Source organism: Salmo salar, chromosome ssa09 (assembly GCF_905237065.1).
Source record: "Salmo salar chromosome ssa09, Ssal_v3.1, whole genome shotgun sequence".
In the NCBI taxonomy this organism is placed as follows: Eukaryota; Metazoa; Chordata; class Actinopteri; order Salmoniformes; family Salmonidae; genus Salmo; species Salmo salar.
Window position 1 is genome coordinate 89380564 of NC_059450.1, and position 18582 is coordinate 89399145.

The window sequence follows — 18582 nt, forward strand, 5'->3', positions numbered from 1 at the left end:
TCCGCCTCTACCTGACCGCCTCTACCTGTCCGCCTCTACCTGTCCGCCTCTACCTGACTGCCTCTACCTGACTGCCTCTACCTGACTGCCTCTAGATGACTACCTCTACCTGACTACCTCTACCTGACTACCTCTACCTGACTATCTGATTTCATATCAGCTCACAGTGTTGCCTCACTTTACCCCCTCACGTCCTCTCCTCTATAAAACATTTCTAGATGTTATCATACTACAAATGACTCAACAGAATAGCCAACCACATTTGGTTGTAGTGACTTTGTCTGGGCCTCTCTTTTGCTCAATCACAAAGGAAAATCCCTAGCTAAAGGCAACATGTTTATCACATACCTGAGTGTCTACATAACCTATCTGATGCCTCAGCAGTTAACTGGTAATGGATTTACCAGTTGATATTGTAATTTACGATGGTATGGAAAGTATTGGTCTAGATTAGTGTAGTCTCGCTCAGGTCCATGGTATACCCAGGAAATGAAGTCACACAAGGGGGAGGGGAATTGTGATGTACATGTTCCAGTCTGTTCCTGTCTTCTAGATCACCCACATGCACACACACACACACACACACACACACACACACACACACACACACACACACACACACACACACACACACACACACACACACACACACACACACACACACACACACACAGAGACACACAGAGACACACACACACACAGGGGCACATAAACGCACACACACACACACACACACACACACACACACACACACACACACACACACACACACACACACACACACACACACACACACACACACACACACACACACACACACACACACACACACACACACACACACACACACATACACACACACACATACATTCCTGGGTGAGGTAGCTCCAGTGTGATGTAATAGCCTGAGCACTTTGTCCCATCTACCAATCTTGATTTGATTTCTTACTTGGGCCTATGTTTCATAACAGACCTGGTGGAGGTGGCAGATCAATGGGGAATGGGAGGAATATCTGAGAGAGAGAAAGAGAGAGAGAGAGAGAGAGAGAGAGAGAGACAGAGAGAGACATAGGAAAATATTTCACACACACTCGCACCCCCCAGTCAGTGTGGGTTTGTAGTCAAGCTCACCAGCCTGCAGTAACAGTTCTGTATTGGTCATTAGATTCTTACTGCATTAGATAAAGAACTGAGTCATGGAAGGGACGCCCTGGACATAGACAGTAGACATTATGAATACAGACATGAACACACACAGCCCAAATTGTCACAGACAGTAGACATAATGAACTCTAGCCAGGGGTCACAATCCCTATCCTATTATTTTCTTATTACTCACTGCCACTCTTTGACTGAGAATCTGACCAAAAACCATTCTCTCTCTCTCTCTCTCTCTCTCTCTCTCTCTCTCTCTCTCTCTCTCTCTCTCTTTCTCTTTCTCTCTCTTTCTCTTTCTCTCTCTTTCTCTCTCTCTCCTCCCCTCCCCACCCCACCCCCCCGGTGTATGTGTCACCTATCTCTCCATCATCTAGTGGAACGTGTGGAATCTAAAAGCTTCTCTCTACAATCTATGGAATGCCAACAGGACAAGCCCTCTGCAGGGCACTACCACAGGTCAACACTGGGGCAGCGCTATGTACACTATATATACAAAAGTATGTGGACACCCTTCAAATTAGTAGATTTGGCTATTTGAGCCACACTTGTTGCTGACAGGTGTATAAAATCAAGCAGACAGCCATGCAATCTCCATAGACAAACATTGGCAGCAGAATGGCCTTACTGAAGAGCTCAGTGACTTTCAATGTGGCACCGTCATAGGATGCCACCTTTCCAACAAGTCAGTTAGTCAAATGATGCCTTGCTAGAGCTGCCCCAGTCAACTGTAAGTGCTGTTACTGTGATGTGGAAACATCTAGGAGAAGCAAAGGCTCACCTGTGAAGTGATAGGCCACACAAGCTCACAGAACAGGATCGCTGAGTGCTGAAAGCGTGCAGCGAGTAAAAATCGTCGGTCCTTGGTTGCAACACTCACTACCGAGTTCCAAACTGTCTCTGTAAGCAACGTCAGCACAATAACTGTTTGTCAGGAGCTTCATGAAATGGGTTTCCATGGCCGAGCAGCCGCGCACAAGCCTAAGATCACCATGTGCAATGCCAAGCATCGGCTGGATGCTGGCATGCTCGCCGTCATTGGACTCTGGAGCAGTGGAAAAGCATTCCATATGGCAGTCCGACGGACGAATCTGGGTTTGGCGGATGTCAGGAGAACGCTACCTGCCCAAATGCATAGTTTGGTGGAGGAGGAATAATGGTCTGGGGCTGTTTTTCATGTTTCAGGCTAGGCCCCTTAGTTCCAATGAAGGGAAATCTTAACGCTACAGCATACAATGACATTCTATACAATTCTGTGCTTCCAACTTTGTGGCAACAGTTTGGGGAAGGCCCTTTCCTGTTTCAGCATGACAATGCCCCTGTGCATGAAGCGAGGTCCATACAGAAATGTTTTGTTGTGATCGGTGTGGAAAACCTTACCAGAAGAGATGATGCTGTCTACTAACCCTAGCTCTAAACCTAACCCTAACCCTAACCTTAAACCTTACCATAAACCTTATTCTAAATCTAACCCTAAACCTAACCCTAAACCTTATTCTAAACCTAACCCTAACCTTAAACCTTACCCTAAACCTTATTCTAAACCTAACCCTAACCTTAAACCTTACCCTAAACCTTATTCTAAGCCTAACCCTAACCTTAAACCTTACCCTAAACCTTATTCTAAACCTAACCCTAACCTTAAACCTTACCCTAAACCTTATTCTAAACCTAATCCTAACCTTAACCCTTACCCTAAACCTTATTCTAAACCTAACCCTAACCTTAAACCTTACCCTAAACCTTATTCTAAACCTAACCCTAACCTTAACCGTAACCTTAGCAGGCAGTTGCTTCTCAACAGATATTGTTGATAGTATGACCATCTGGAGAGTGTCTAAAGGTGGACTATCTGGACTATTTAAATAAAGTTAGGGGTAGGGCTAGGGGTGAGGCTAGGGTTGAGGCTAGGGGTAGGGCTAGGGCTGAGGCTAGGGCTAGGGTTACGGCTAGGGGTAGGGCTAGGGGTGAGGCTAGGGCTAGGGTTACGGTTAGGGTTAGGGTTGAGGCTAGGGGTAGGGGTAGGGCTGAGGTTAGGGTTACTGTGATACTGTACTGTGTGTGCTTTCTCACTGCTCTCCTGTGGGTAGGTTATGTCTCTCTGTTTGAAGTTCCTGTCAGTGGACATGTTTTCCATGTGTTTCCCCCAGACACGTTCTTTGCATTGTGTTTTCAGACAGCTAACAACTGAACCTGTAGGCTGCATCCCAAATGGAACCCTATCAGCAGCATCCCAAATGGAACCCTATCAGCTGCATCCCAAATGGAACCCTATCAGCTGCATCCCAAATGGAACCCTATCAGCAGCATCCCAAATGGAACCCTATCAGCAGCATCCCAAATGGAACCCTATCAGCAGCATCCCAAATGGAACCCTATCAGCAGCATCCCAAATGGAACCCTATCAGCAGCATCCCAAATGGAACCCTATCAGCAGCATCCCAAATGGAACTCTATCAGCAGCATCCCAAATGGAACCCTATCAGCAGCATCCCAAATGGAACCCTATCAGCAGCATCCCAAATGGAACTCTATCAGCAGCATCCCAAATGGAACCCTATCAGCAGCATCCCAAATGGAACCCTATCAGCAGCATCCCAAATGGAACCCCATCTGCAGCGGTGGGTAAAATCACTGAGAAAAGCCAAGCCAGTAAAAAAGCCATATTACAACCTATGTTGTGATAATTGCGTTGTTTTCTCTATAACCCATTCGTTCATACGCCACCATGTTATACAATAAGGCCCGTAACAACAAAAAGACAACAGTCACACAGTGGCAGAATACATTTAACTATACATTGGTTTGTTTCATCACAAAACCGGAGAGCAACATCTGTCCAGTGAAGTCCTAAAAGCATATATTGCATATAGCAAACAGTTAAATCACCTGCAATCAATCAAATGTATTTATGAAGCCCTTTTTAAATCAGCAGATGTCACAAAGTGCTATACAAAGACTCAGCTTAAAACCCCAAACAGCAAGCAACGCAGATGTAGAAGAAGGGTGGCTAGGAAAACCCCCCGAGAAAGGCAGGAACCTAGGAAGAAACCTAGAGAGGAAACAGGCTCTGAGGGGTGGCCAGTCATCTGCTGACTGTGCCGGGTGGAGATTATAAGAGTACACTACAATTAAGGCCAGATTGTTCTTCAAGATGTTCAAACCTTCATATATGACCAGCAGGGTCAAATAATAATCACAGTGGTTGTAGAGGGTGCAACAGATCAGTACCTCAGGACTAAATGTCAGTTGGCTTTTCATAGCTGAGCTTTCAGAGGTCGAGACAGCAGGTGTGATAGAGAGAGAGACAGTCAACAACAGCAGGTCTGGACAGGTAGCAAGTTCGGTGAACAGGTCAGGGTTTCATAGCCGCAGGCAGAACAGTTGAAACTGGAGCAGCAGCACGACCAGGTGGACTGGGGACAGCCAGAAGTCATCAGGCCAGGTAGTCCTGAGGCATGGTCCTAGGGCTCAGGTCCTCCCAGAGGGATAGAGAGAGCGAGGGAATTAGAGGGAGCATGGTTAAATTCACACAGGACACCAGATAAGACAGAAGAATTACACCAGATATAACAGACTGACCCTAGCCCCCCAGCACATAGACTATTGCAGAATAGATACTGGAGGCTGAGACGGGGGGGGGGACACTGTAGCCCCGTCCGACGACACCCCTGGACAGGGACAACCAGGCAGGATATAACCCCAACCACTTTGCCACAGCACAGCCTCCGTACCACTATAGGGATATCAACAGACCACCAACTTACTACCCTGAGACAAGGCGGAGTATAGCCCACAAAGATCTCCTCCACCACACGATCCTGAGGGGCGAAAAACCGGACAGGAAGATCACATCTGTGACTCAACCCACTCAAGTGACACACCCCTCCTAAGGACTGCATGAAAGAACACTAGTAAACCAGTGACTCAGCCCCAGTAATAGGTGAGAGGCAGAGAATCCCAGTAGAGGGGAGCCGGTCAGGCAGAAAAATGTAACTCAATAGAAGAAAGCCCTGCCTCCAGCTGTTAGCTTAGAAATTCTAGGGACAATAAAGAGGCCTGCTTCTAGTGACTGTAGCGTACGTGTAGGTATGTGCGGCAGGACCCAATCAGAGAGATAGGTAGGAGCAAGCCCATGTAATGCTTTGTAGGTTAGCAGTAAAACCTTGAAATCAGCCCTAGCCTTAACAGGATGCCAGTGTAGAGAGGCTAGCACTGGAGTAATATGATCAAATTGTTTGGTTCTAGTCAAGATTCTAGCAGCCATGTTTAGCACTAACTGAAGTTTATTTAGTACTTTATCCAGGTAGCCGGAGAGTAGAGCATTGCAGTAGTCTAATCTATACTTGACAAAAGCATGGATTAGCTTTCTGCATAATTGTTTTAACAAAAAGTTTAAGATTTTTGCAATGTTACGAAGACGGAAAAAACCTGTCCTTGAAATATTCTTGAAATGTTTGTCAAAAGAGAGATCAGGGTCGACAGTAACGCTGAAGTTCTTCACAGTTTTATTTGAGACAACTGTACCACCAACAAAATTAATTGTAAGATCCAACAGCAGATCTCTTTGCTTCTTGGGACCTAGAACTAGCATCTCTGTTTTGAGTTTAAAAGTAAAACATTTGCCGCCATCCACTTCCTTTTGTCTCAAATGCAGGCTTCCAGGGTAGGCAATTTTGGGGCTTCACCATGTTTCATCGAAGTGTTCAGCTGTGTGTCGTTAGCATAGCAATGAAGTTGACATTCTGTTTCCGAATGACATCACCAAGAGGTAGAATATATAGTGAAAACAATAGTGGTCCTAAAATGGAACAATGAAGAACTGTCACGGTTTTCGTACGAAGGAGACCAAGGCGCAGCGTGTGTATCGTTCCACATTTTATTATAACTGTGAAACTATGCAAGACATACAAATAAACTACTAAACAAAATAAAAAACCGTGACGAAGAGGTGCAACATACACTAACTAAAAATAATCTCCCACAAAACCTAGTGGGAAAAACAACAACTTAAATATGATCACCAATTAGAGACAACGATAACCAGCTGCCTCTAATTGGGAATCATACAAAACCCCAACATAAAAAAAGAAACTTGAACCAACATATAAATACATAAACTAGACAAACCCCAACATAGAAAAAGAAACTAGAACCAACATAGAAACTATAAACTAGACAAACCCCCCTGTCATGCCCTGACCTACTCTACCATAGAAAATAAAAGCTTTCTATGGTCAGGACGTGACAAGAACACTGAAACGTACAATTGATTTGTCAGAGGACAAACCATCCACAGAGACAAACTGATATCTTTCCGACAGATAAGAAGAGAACTTGCAAGAGCTTGTCTGTGTAGACCAATTTCGGTTTCCAAACTATCCAAAAGAATGTGATGATCAATGGTGTCAAAAGCAGCACTAAGGTCTAGGAGCATGAGGACAGATGCAGAGCCTTGGTCTGACTGCTGCAGCATGGTCAAGCAAGTTAATGTTTTCAACAGTTTAGTAAACAACTACTGATTTAGAAACACAGAGTTACTGCAAATCAGCACAAAGACAACAGGAGCACTGCCTCCTCTATTCCAGCACCATTTCAACTTAAACATTTAAACATCATCAAATCAATAAGACTATATAATCTTAGATTAATACACTGAAAACAAACTTAAAGATACCGAAAACAATTTAGTCCAATCAATGTTACTAAATATCATATGGCTGTCCATGGTACTGATTTCTGTATGTGTGTTTGTGTGTGTGCGTGCGTGCGCAAGTAAAACAAAACATGTTGACTTACCCTACTTGTAGACTACTTGAATGCCATTGCCATCCTACTCTCTTTCATGTTGGCAGTACAGTACACTTTTAGTTGATGTTTTCATAGGCCACCTAGCTAAAATCCTTGCTAGCCTAATTTCCTCGCATTAGCAACAATGAACCAGCTGTTAGCAGGCAAGTTAATGTGAGTCTACTAGGCTACATCTTGGCTACATATTGATCTTCAGTTGTCTCAGGCCAGTGGCAAAGCATATTCATTTATGGTTAGATCAGAATCGTCGTCATAATCATTGGCCTGTACAGAGAATTAAGTCAAAACCACAAGTCCAAATCCCCATCTCCATCCATGGCTTAGGAAAGGGCTGATTTAGCAAGCTAGCTGCTGCAGGACATCAACACAAGCAGACCAGAAACAGACAAGTGTTTCTGGAAATTACATTTTGCTTAGGAAGTTATTTGATTGGTGTGAAGCCAAATCTCTTGGGGGACGTTTTTCTGCACCGGGACAACCCACAGTTGAGCTGAGCTCAACGCTGGTTGGCTAATTATTATTTTATTTTATTATTAAGGGAGATCAAATGCTTGCTGGCATCAATCAATCAAATGCTACGGCAGCAACATGTTATACTCTTTTGGTCCAGACAGCATCAGATACATGGGCTTCACATACTGAGACAGGGGGTGCTGTTTCCCTCGCTCAGATGCTTTCTTTGGTGAAATTCAGCCACTTGCAAAATGATGTGAATTGACGCAAACCTATTCCCTATATAGTGCATTACTTTTGACCAAGGCCCATAGGGTTCTGGTCAAAAGTAGTGCACTATGTACTAGAAAATAGGGTGTAATTTGGGACGCAGGCATTATGTACAGTTAAGGTCGGAAGTTTACATACACTTAGGTTGTAGTCATTAAAACTCGTTTTACAACCACTCCACACATTTCTTGTTAACAAACTATAGTTTTGGCAAGTCGGTTAAGACATCTACTTTGTGCATGGCACAAGTAATTTTTCCAACAATTGTTTACAGAAAGATTATTTCACTTATAATTCCGTGTATCACAATTCCAGTGGATCAGAAGTTTACATACACTAAGTTGACTGTGCCTTTAAACAGCTTGGAAAATTCCAGAAAATGACGTCATGGCTTTAGAAGCTTCTGATAGGCTAATTGACATAATTTAAGTCAATTGGAGGTGTACCTGTGGATGTATTTCAAGGCCTACCTTCAAACTCAGTGACGCTTTGCTTGACATCATGGGAAAATCAAAAGAAATCAGCCAAGACCTCAGAAAAAAAAATGGAGACCTCCACAAGCCTGGTTCGTCCTTGGGAGCAATTTCCAAATGCCTGAAGGTACCACGTTCATCTGTACAAACAATAGTATGCAAGTAGAAACACCATGGGACCACGCAGCCGTCATACCGCTCAGGAAGGAGACGTGTTCTGTCTCCTAGAGATGAACATACTTTGGTGCGAAAAGTGCAAATCAATCCCAGAACAACAGCAAAGGACCTTGTGAAGATGCTAGAGGAAACAGGTACAAAAGTATCTATATCCACAGTAAAACGAGTCCTATATCGACATAACCTGAAAGGCCGCTCAGCAAGGAAGAGGCCACTGCCCCAAAATTGCCATAAAAAAGCCAGACTATGGTTTACAACTGGACATGGGGACAAAGATCATCCTTTTTGGAGAAATGTCCTCTGGTCTGATGAAACAAAAATAGAACTGTTTGTCCATAATGCCTAGTTGAGTATCTGGAGCATCAGCATTTGTGGGTTCGATTACAGGCTCAAAATGGCCAGAAACAAAGATCTTTCTTCTGTAACTCGTCAGTCTATTCTTGTTTTGAAAAATTAAGGCTATTCCATGCGAGAAATTGCCAAGAAACTGAAGATCTCGTACAAGGCTGTGTACTACTCCCTTCACAGAACAGCGCAAACTGGCTCTAACCAGAATAGAAAGAGGAGTGGGAGGCCCCGGTGCACAACTGAGCAAGGGGACAAGTACATTAGAGTGTTTAGTTTGAGAAACAGACACCTCACAAGTTCTCAACTGGCAGCTTCATTTTATAGTACCCGCAAAACACAATGTCAACAGTGAAGAGGAGACTCTGGGATGCTGGCCTTCTAGGCAGAGTTACAAAGAAAAAGCCATATCTCAGACTGGCCAATAAAAAGAAAAGATTAAGATGGGCAAAAGAACACAGACACTTGACAGAGGAACTCTGCCTAGAAGGCCAGCATCCCGGAGTCGCCTCGTCACTGTTGACGTTGAGACTGGTGTTTTGCGGGTACTAATTAATGAAGCTGTCAGTTGAGGACTTGTGAGGCGTCTGTTTCTCAAACTAGACACTAATGTACTTGTCCTCTTGCTCTGTTGTGCAAAGCTGTCATCAAGGCAAAGGGTGGCTATTTGAAGAATCTCAAATATATTTTGATTTGTTGAACACTTTTTTGGTTACTACATAATTCCATATGTGTTATTTCATACTTTTGATGTCTTCACTATTATTCTACAATGTAGAAAATAGTCCAAATTATGAAAAATCCTAGAATGAGTAGGTGTTCTAAAACTTTTGACCGGTAGTGTATTTCATTCATATTTTATCTGATAGAACTGAGTGAAGCCGTGATGTTGATAAGGTGAGTTAGTAGATAGGGAAAGTACAGGTGTTGATAAGGTGAGTTAATAGATTGGGAAGGTACAGGTGTTGATAAGGTGAGTTAATAGATAGGGAAGGTACAGGTGTTGATAAGGTGAGTTAATAGATAGGGAAAGTACAGGTGTTGATAAGGTGAGTTAATAGATAGGGAAGGTACAGGTGTTGATAAGGTGAGTTAATAGATAGGGAAAGTACAGGTGTTGATAAGGTGAGTTAATAGATAGGGAAGGTACAGGTGTTGATAAGGTGAGTTAATAGATAGGGAAGGTACAGGTGTTGATAAGGTGAGTTAATAGATAGGGAAGGTACAGGTGTTGATAAGGTGAGTTAATAGATAGGGAAGGTACAGGTGTTGATAAGGTGAGTTAATAGATAGGGAAGGTACAGGTGTTGATAAGGTGAGTTAATAGATAGGGAAGGTACAGGTGTTGATAAGGTGAGTTAATAGATAGGGAAGGTACAGGTGTTGATAAGGTGAGTTAATAGATAGGGAAGGTACAGGTGTTGATAAGGTGAGTTAATAGATAGGGAAGGTACAGGCACTTCTGGAATAATTTTAACAGCTGTACTTTCCTGACAGTTTTCCACCATTATTTCTGTTCACACCTGGCTGGCAAGACAACCTGTCCTCCAGATGGAAGCCTTCTCCATGACATCACATCCTCTCAGCCTTTTACATCACATCCTGTGGTCACTGTTTACCGAATCTTCCTCATTCAAACTCCCCAAAATAAAACACACACTTCACGAACTGTATCCGTCGGTTTGGGACAGAAAAACATAGTTTGGACAGAAATCATGACGGTTACTCGTTACCACGGTGATGAAGGGTTACCACAGGACCACACTAAAAACTACCAGCCCACATCCACAACATCAGCCCACTGATCACGTACGAAAACCTACCACATGCCCACCAAATGGTTTTTCCCTCTGAGATATTTAAAACATGTTCTCTGCATCAACATCAAACGGTTTTCACTGTATTTTTGTCCTGTGAGATTTAGGCTAAGAACTGCTGTTGTAATATCAACAGCAAATGGTTTTAGACTTTTCCTCTCTCAGATCTAAGCTAAGGCCTTTCTAAACAACAGTTGAGGGTTGAATCTGGAAGTATTTATTTTGGGTGTATATTTAGGGTATGACTGCTAGCTTGGACCATGCCAACCATGCTAACTAGCCAGGGCAGAGCTATATATACAGAGGGCAGGGCATCCATCATCCATCATCATAGTCACAGCCCCGCAGACAGTGTGTGTGTGTGTGTGTGTGTGTGTGTGTGTGTGTGTGTGTGTGTGTGTGTGTGTGTGTGTGTGTGTGTGTGTGTGTGTGTGTGTGTGCAGACAAGCAGTCCAGGGAAAGTGTGACCCATCAGTCAACAGGGTCATATCCCAGGACTCTCCTATTTAAACAGTTCACTACTCCACCACAACACAGGACTCTCCTATTTAAACAGTTCACTACTCCACCACAACACAGGACTCTCCTATTTAAACAGTTCACTACTCCACCACAACACAGGACTCTCCTATTTAAACAGTTCACTACTCCACCACAACACAGGACTCTCCTATTTCAACAGTTCACTACTCCACCACAACACAGGACTCTCCTATTTAAACAGTTCACTACTCCACCACAACACAGGACTCTCCTATTTAAACAGTTCACTACTCCACCACAACACAGGACTCTCCTATTTAAACAGTTCACTACTCCACCACAACACAGGACTCTCCTATTTAAACAGTTCACTACTCCACCACAACACAGGACTCTCCTATTTAAACAGTTCACTACTCCACCACAACACAGGACTCTCCTATTTAAACAGTTCACTACTCCACCACAACACAGGACTCTCCTATTTAAACAGTTCACTACTCCACCACAACACAGGACTCTCCTATTTAAACAGTTCACTACTCCACCACAACACAGGACTCTCCTATTTAAACAGTTCACTACTCCACCACAACACAGGACTCTCCTATTTAAACAGTTCACTACTCCACCACAACACAGGACTCTCCTATTTCAACAGTTCACTACTCCACCACAACACAGGACTCTCCTATTTAAACAGTTCACTACTCCACCACAACACAGGACTCTCCTATTTAAACAGTTCACTACTCCACCACAACACAGGACTCTCCTATTTAAACAGTTCACTACTCCACCACAACACAGGACTCTCCTATTTAAACAGTTCACTACTCCACCACAACACAGGACTCTCCTATTTAAACAGTTCACTACTCCACCCCAACACAGGACTCTCCTATTTCAACAGTTCACTACTCCACCAGCAAAACACTGAACCTAGTATGGGGCCTTTAGTGGAGGGTAGACGTAAACTGAACCTAGTATGGGGCCTTTAGTAGAGGGTAGCAGTAAACTGAACCTAGTATTGGGCCTTTAGTAGAGGGTAGCAGTAAACTGAACCTAGTATGGGGGCTTTAGTGGAGGGTAGCAGTAAACTGAACCTAGTATGGGGCCTTTAGTAGAGGGTAGCAGTAAACTGAACCTAGTATTGGGCCTTTAGTTGAGGGTAGCAGTAAACTGAACCTAGTATTGGGCCTTTAGTAGAGGGTAGCAGTAAACTGAACCTAGTATGGGGGCTTTAGTGGGGGGTAGCAGTAAACTGAACCTAGTATTGGGCCTTTAGTAGAGGGTAGCAGTAAACTGAACCTAGTATGGGGGCTTTAGTGGAGGGTAGCAGTAAACTGAACCTAGTATGGGGCCTTTAGTGGAGGGTAGCAGTAAACTGAACCTAGTATGGGGCCTTTAGTGGGGGGTAGCAGTAAACTGAACCTAGTATGGGGCCTTTAGTGGGGGGTAGCAGTAAACTGAACCTAGTATGGGGCCTTTAGTGGGGGGTAGCAGTAAACTGAACCTAGTATGGGGCCTTTAGTGGGGGGTAGCAGTAAACTGAACCTAGTATGGGGCCTTTAGTGGGGGGTAGGTTGCCGTTAGCATGTATACTTCCTTCCTCTTACCACGCAGACACCTTAGGGGCTACACACACACACACACACACACACACACACACACACACACACACACACACACACACACACACACACACACACACACACACACACACACACACACACACACACACACACACACACACGTGGTGACATCAACTAGACAGACAGACAGACAGACAGACAGACAGACAGACAGACAGACAGACAGACAGACAGACAGACAGACAGACAGACAGACAGACAGACAGACAGACAGACAGACAGACAGACAGACAGACAGACAGACAGATAGACTGACAGATAGATAGACTGACAGATACTGACAGAGACTGACTGACTGACTGACTGACTGACTGACTGACTGACTGACTGACTGACTGACTGACTGACTGACTGACTGACTGACAGAGACTGACTGACTGACTGACTGACTGACTGACAGAGACTGACTGACTGACAGACAGACAGACCAGCACATCATCACACTATTTCAGATATTTCTAGACAGAGAGAGAGAGACAGGCAGACGCCTGTTAGTGCCCCTAATAATAATAATAATAATAATAATTAGGGGGGGGCTTACATTTGTCGTGTTACACACAATTGTGTTTTGATTGCATATCCCAGCTCCCCCTGAGACACCCGCAGGGAGTGGGGTCACGGACAGGGTCACCGTTGTACAATTAGGGTTAAGTGCCTTGTTCAAGGGCACAGTGACAGATTTGACATGTTTTTTTTCACCTTTCAGTTACTGACCCAACACTCTAATTTAATGTGTGTGTGTGTGTGTGTGTGTGTGTGTGTGTGTGTGTGTGCACGTGTACCTGTGTATCTGTGTGTATGTGATTGTGTGTGTGTTCCCCCTACAGAGGTTAAGACAGCAGACTGCATTATGCGTGCAGAGGGGGTCTGATGGATGGACAGGGAGGACAGGAAGGGGGGCTGGTCATTAGCACTTTGGGAGGGGAGAATAAAAATTCCATGTAGGGACATTTGTCTGTGAGCTCAGAAGCTCTGAAACCAAATAAGCTTTCTCAAATCCCCCAACTACCCCCTCTAGAGTATTAATAACACACACATAGCCCAAAACACGCGCATACACACACACACACACACACACACACACACACACACACACACACACACACACACACACACACACACACACACACACACACACACACACACACACACACCTCTACTCAACAATGACCTGGGTCTGAGTGATTTATTGTGACATGTGCTGAAAAGAGATGTCATCACCTCCAGAATCTTACACACACACAGACACACACACACACACACACACACACACACACACACACACACACACACACACACACACACACACACACACACACACACACACACACACACACACACACACACACACACACGTTACTAAGGGTTAATACTGGAGTTAATATTGGGGTTGGGGCTAGGGCAGGATTGGCTGGATATATGTGTATGTGTGAGGTGAGATTACATCATGTTACCTCGTAAATTACCCCCCACCCCCCCCCCGCCCCCGACCATGTGAACACACAAGCCAATAGACTGATGAGGTCATTTAGATCAGGAGCGGGTGGGGGTGACCTGCTAAATGCAGAGGGGGGGGGGGGGCTGGCTGGCTATGTAACTTCACTGTACACAGAGGGGGGGGGGGGGGTCGGAGGCATGGGGGGTGTAGCTATCTGATACTCGAACCACATTCAATCCTGTCTGAGACTGCAGTGTAACAGAGACATCCCTGACTCTATCAACACACTGTCTGAGACTGCAGTGTAACAGAGACATCCCTGACTCTATCAACACAATGTCTGAGACTGCAGTGTAACAGAGACATCCCTGACTCTATCAACACACTGTCTGAGACTGCAGTGTAACAGAGACATCCCTGACTCTATCAACACACTGTCTCAAACAACATATTACTTCCGAAGGAGAAGGAAATGAAATGAACAAGTAAATAAAACAGTTGTAATCTATTTGAAAGGAGATAACAACTGACCACTAACGAGGCAGAGGAAACCCGATCCATGGTGCTACACCATTGTGATGTCATTAGAGGGAGTCCTGATGTTCTATAAGCTGTCACACACACAGTCATGCCCAGGCAGAACACCTAGCAAGCTGGCAGTCTGTCAACACCCTACCTATTGCACCGCTACAGAACAGAATGTGATGTTCCAGAGACAACCACGATCACAGACAATCACTTTATAGTCAGGTCTTGGATGTAGAATAAGCTTGATGGTTGAGACTGCTGGTATGAAAACTGTTAAGTTGCACAATGGAAGATTTGCCTCCAGTGGGGGTCTGGACCAAAAAAGGGTCACCTAAATATCCAGAAAAATCATTGAGGAATGAAGAAAAAATGTTGCTCTTCTGATAGATAGTGACAAATGCGATATGTGTTCCCATGCATTTCATCCAGCTCTGTCTGTCTGTCTGTCTGTCTGTCTGTCTGTCTGTCTGTCTGTCTGTCTGTCTGTCTGTCTGTCTGTCTGTCTGTCTGTCTGTCTGTCTGTCTGTCTGTCTGTCTGTCTGTCTGTCTGTCTGTCTGTCCAGGCCCTGACCTCATTGACCAGCTGTGACTGACAATGTTTATTTGGTTGGAAGGATCACTCAGGTCCAGCGGGACAGCTCTGTCTCTGCCACATCCTCTCAACTTCTCTATATTAATACATAATAAAGCATAGGCAGCAGCTGTGTTGTACTGTCCACCCTGACAGTAGGGAGTGTAGGTTATGATGACAGGAACATTAACACAGTTGTCACCATGGGAGGTGTCAGAGAGGCTGACTGGAGAGCCCTGTCTTCATACTGTAACTTATTACTGGCCTTGAGTAGTGTGTTCCTTCCTTCTCTCTCCAACTCAACACACTCCTACTTCCCTCTCGATCTCCCTGGCTGCCAGGCAAGCAGTTACTTTGAGCTTGGAAGAGTATGACAGAGCTATAGCTTGAATGTAGAACGCAGAACTAAGAATTTAAACTTAGAATTTAGAAGTTAGAACTAAGAACTCTTCCCTCATGTTTTACCCCAGGACTTCCTCACGGGTCTGTGAAAGACAGAGTCTTGTGTATCTGTCTTGACACTGGAAGCATCACCTCAAAGCCAAGCATGTGAATATGGTTAATATGTCTCAGGGATTCCCCCTCCGCCCGACACACACACACACACACACACACACACACACACACACACACACACACACACACACACACACACACACACACACACACACACACACACACACACACACACACACACACACACACCTGCACACACCTGCACACACACACACACATGCCTTCCCTCCTCTGCACGCACGCACACCCACACACACACACACACACACACACACACACACACACACACACACACACACACACACACACACACACACACACACACACACACACACACACACACACACACACACACACACGGGCCTCCCTCCCGCCTGCCTGGTCGGAGACATTTAGGATTTGAAAGGCAGCATTGTCTAAAGGGTCAGGAGGATCTGTGGCATATGTGGAGATATACGGCCCTGACATTCCCCAGTGCCTGATGAACAGCCTGAACTACTAGCTCCTATTACCCAGAGAATAGAGACTGGTACAGCCTGAACACCTATAACCCAGAGAATAGAGACTGATACAGCCTGAACTCCTATAACCCAGAGAATAGAGACTGATACAGCCTGAACTCCTATAACCCAGAGAATAGAGACTGGTACAGCCTGAACACCTATAACCCAGAGAATAGAGACTGATACAGCCTGAACTCCTATAACTCAGAGAATAGAGACTGATACAGCCTGAACTCCTATTACCCAGAGAATAGAGACTGATACAGCCTGAACTCCTATAACCCAGAGAATAGAGACTGATACAGCCTGAACTCCTATAACCCAGAGAATAGAGACTGGTACAGCCTGAACACCTATAACCCAGAGAATAGAGACTGATACAGCCTGAACTCCTATAACTCAGAGAATAGAGACTGATACAGCCTGAACTCCTATAACCCAGAGAATAGAGACTGATACAGCCTGAACTCCTATAACCCAGAGAATAGAGACTGATACAGCCTGAACTCCTATAACCCAGAGAATAGAGACTGATACAGCCTGAACTCCTATAACTCAGAGAATAGAGACTGATACAGCCTGAACTCCTATAACTCAGAGAATAGAGACTGATACAGCCTGAACTCCTATAACCCAGAGAATAGAGACTGGTAGAGCCTTAACTACTAGCTCTTATTACTCAGAGAATAGAGACTGATACAGCCTGAACTCCTATAACCCAGAGAATAGAGACTGATACAGCTTGAACTCCTATAACCCAGAGAATAGAGACTGATACAGCCTGAACTCCTATAACTCAGAGAATATTATTTTATTATTTATTTATTAACCTTTATTTAACCAGGAAAGGCTCATTGAGATTTAAAATCTCTTTTTCAAGAGCGTCCTGGCCAAGATAGGCAGCGCCAAGTCATTACAAAAATTAGACAAACAACATAAAAAACTACAAGTAATCTAGTAAAAACCATAAAATTAACAAAGAATATAACAAAATCAAAAACAGCAAATTAAAAACATTGACATGTCAGGGAATCAGTCTCAAGATCATTCATCAGTGATTTAAAAATACCAATCGGGACAAGTTCTTCCAGTTTAAAAGTATTTTGTAAGGCATTCCAAGACGATGGCGCAGAGTACATAAAAGCCCTTTTACCAAATTCAGTTCGGACATTTGGAATAGTTAGCAAGATAAAGTCCCTCGAACAAAGAGAGTACCCACCACATTTCTGAACAATAAAAATGCCCAAATAAAAAGGTAGTAAACCCAAAATGGCTTTGTAAATAAAAGTATACCAGTGACTGAGCCTACGAGTGACTAGAGAAGACTAGAGAAGGAATAGAGACTGATACAGCCTGAACTCCTATAACCCAGAGAATAGAGACTGATAGAGCCTGAACTCCTATAACTCAGAGAATAGAGACTGATACAGCCTGAACTCCTATTACCCAGAGAATAGAGACTGATACAGCCTGAACTCCTATTACCCAGAGAATAGAGACTGATACAGCCTGAACACCTATTACCCAGAGAATAGAGACTGATACAGCCTGAACTCCTATTACCCAGAGAATAGAGACTGATACAGCCTGAACTCCTATAACCCAGAGAATAGAGACTGATACAGCCTGAACTCCTATAACCCAGAGAATAGAGACTGGTACAGCCTGAACTCCTATTACCCAGAGAATAGAGACTGATACAGCCTGAACTCCTATTACCCAAAGAATAGGGACTGATACAGCCTGAACTAATAACTCCTATTACCCAGAGAATAGAGACTGATACAGCCTGAACTCCTATTACCCAGAGAATAGAGACTGATACAGCCTGAACTCCTATTACCCAGAGAATAGAGACTGATACAGCCTGAACACCTATTACCCAGAGAATAGAGACTGATACAGCCTGAACTCCTATTACCCAGAGAATAGAGACTGATACAGCCTGAACTCCTATAACCCAGAGAATAGAGACTGATACAGCCTGAACTCCTATAACCCAGAGAATAGAGACTGGTACAGCCTGAACTCCTATTACCCAGAGAATAGAGACTGATACAGCCTGAACTCCTATTACCCAAAGAATAGGGACTGATACAGCCTGAACTAATAACTCCTATTACCCAGAGAATAGAGACTGATACAGCCTGAACTCCTATTACCCAGAGAATAGAGACTGATACAGCCTGAACTCCTATTACCCAAAGAATAGAGACTGATACAGCCTAGACTAATAACTCCTATTACCCAGAGAATAGAGACTGATACAGCCTGAACTAATGACTCCTATTACCCAGAGAATAGAGACTGGTACAGCCTGAACTAATGACTCCTATTACCCAGAGAATAGACGGACAGCCTGCCAGAGAATAGAGACTGGTACAGCC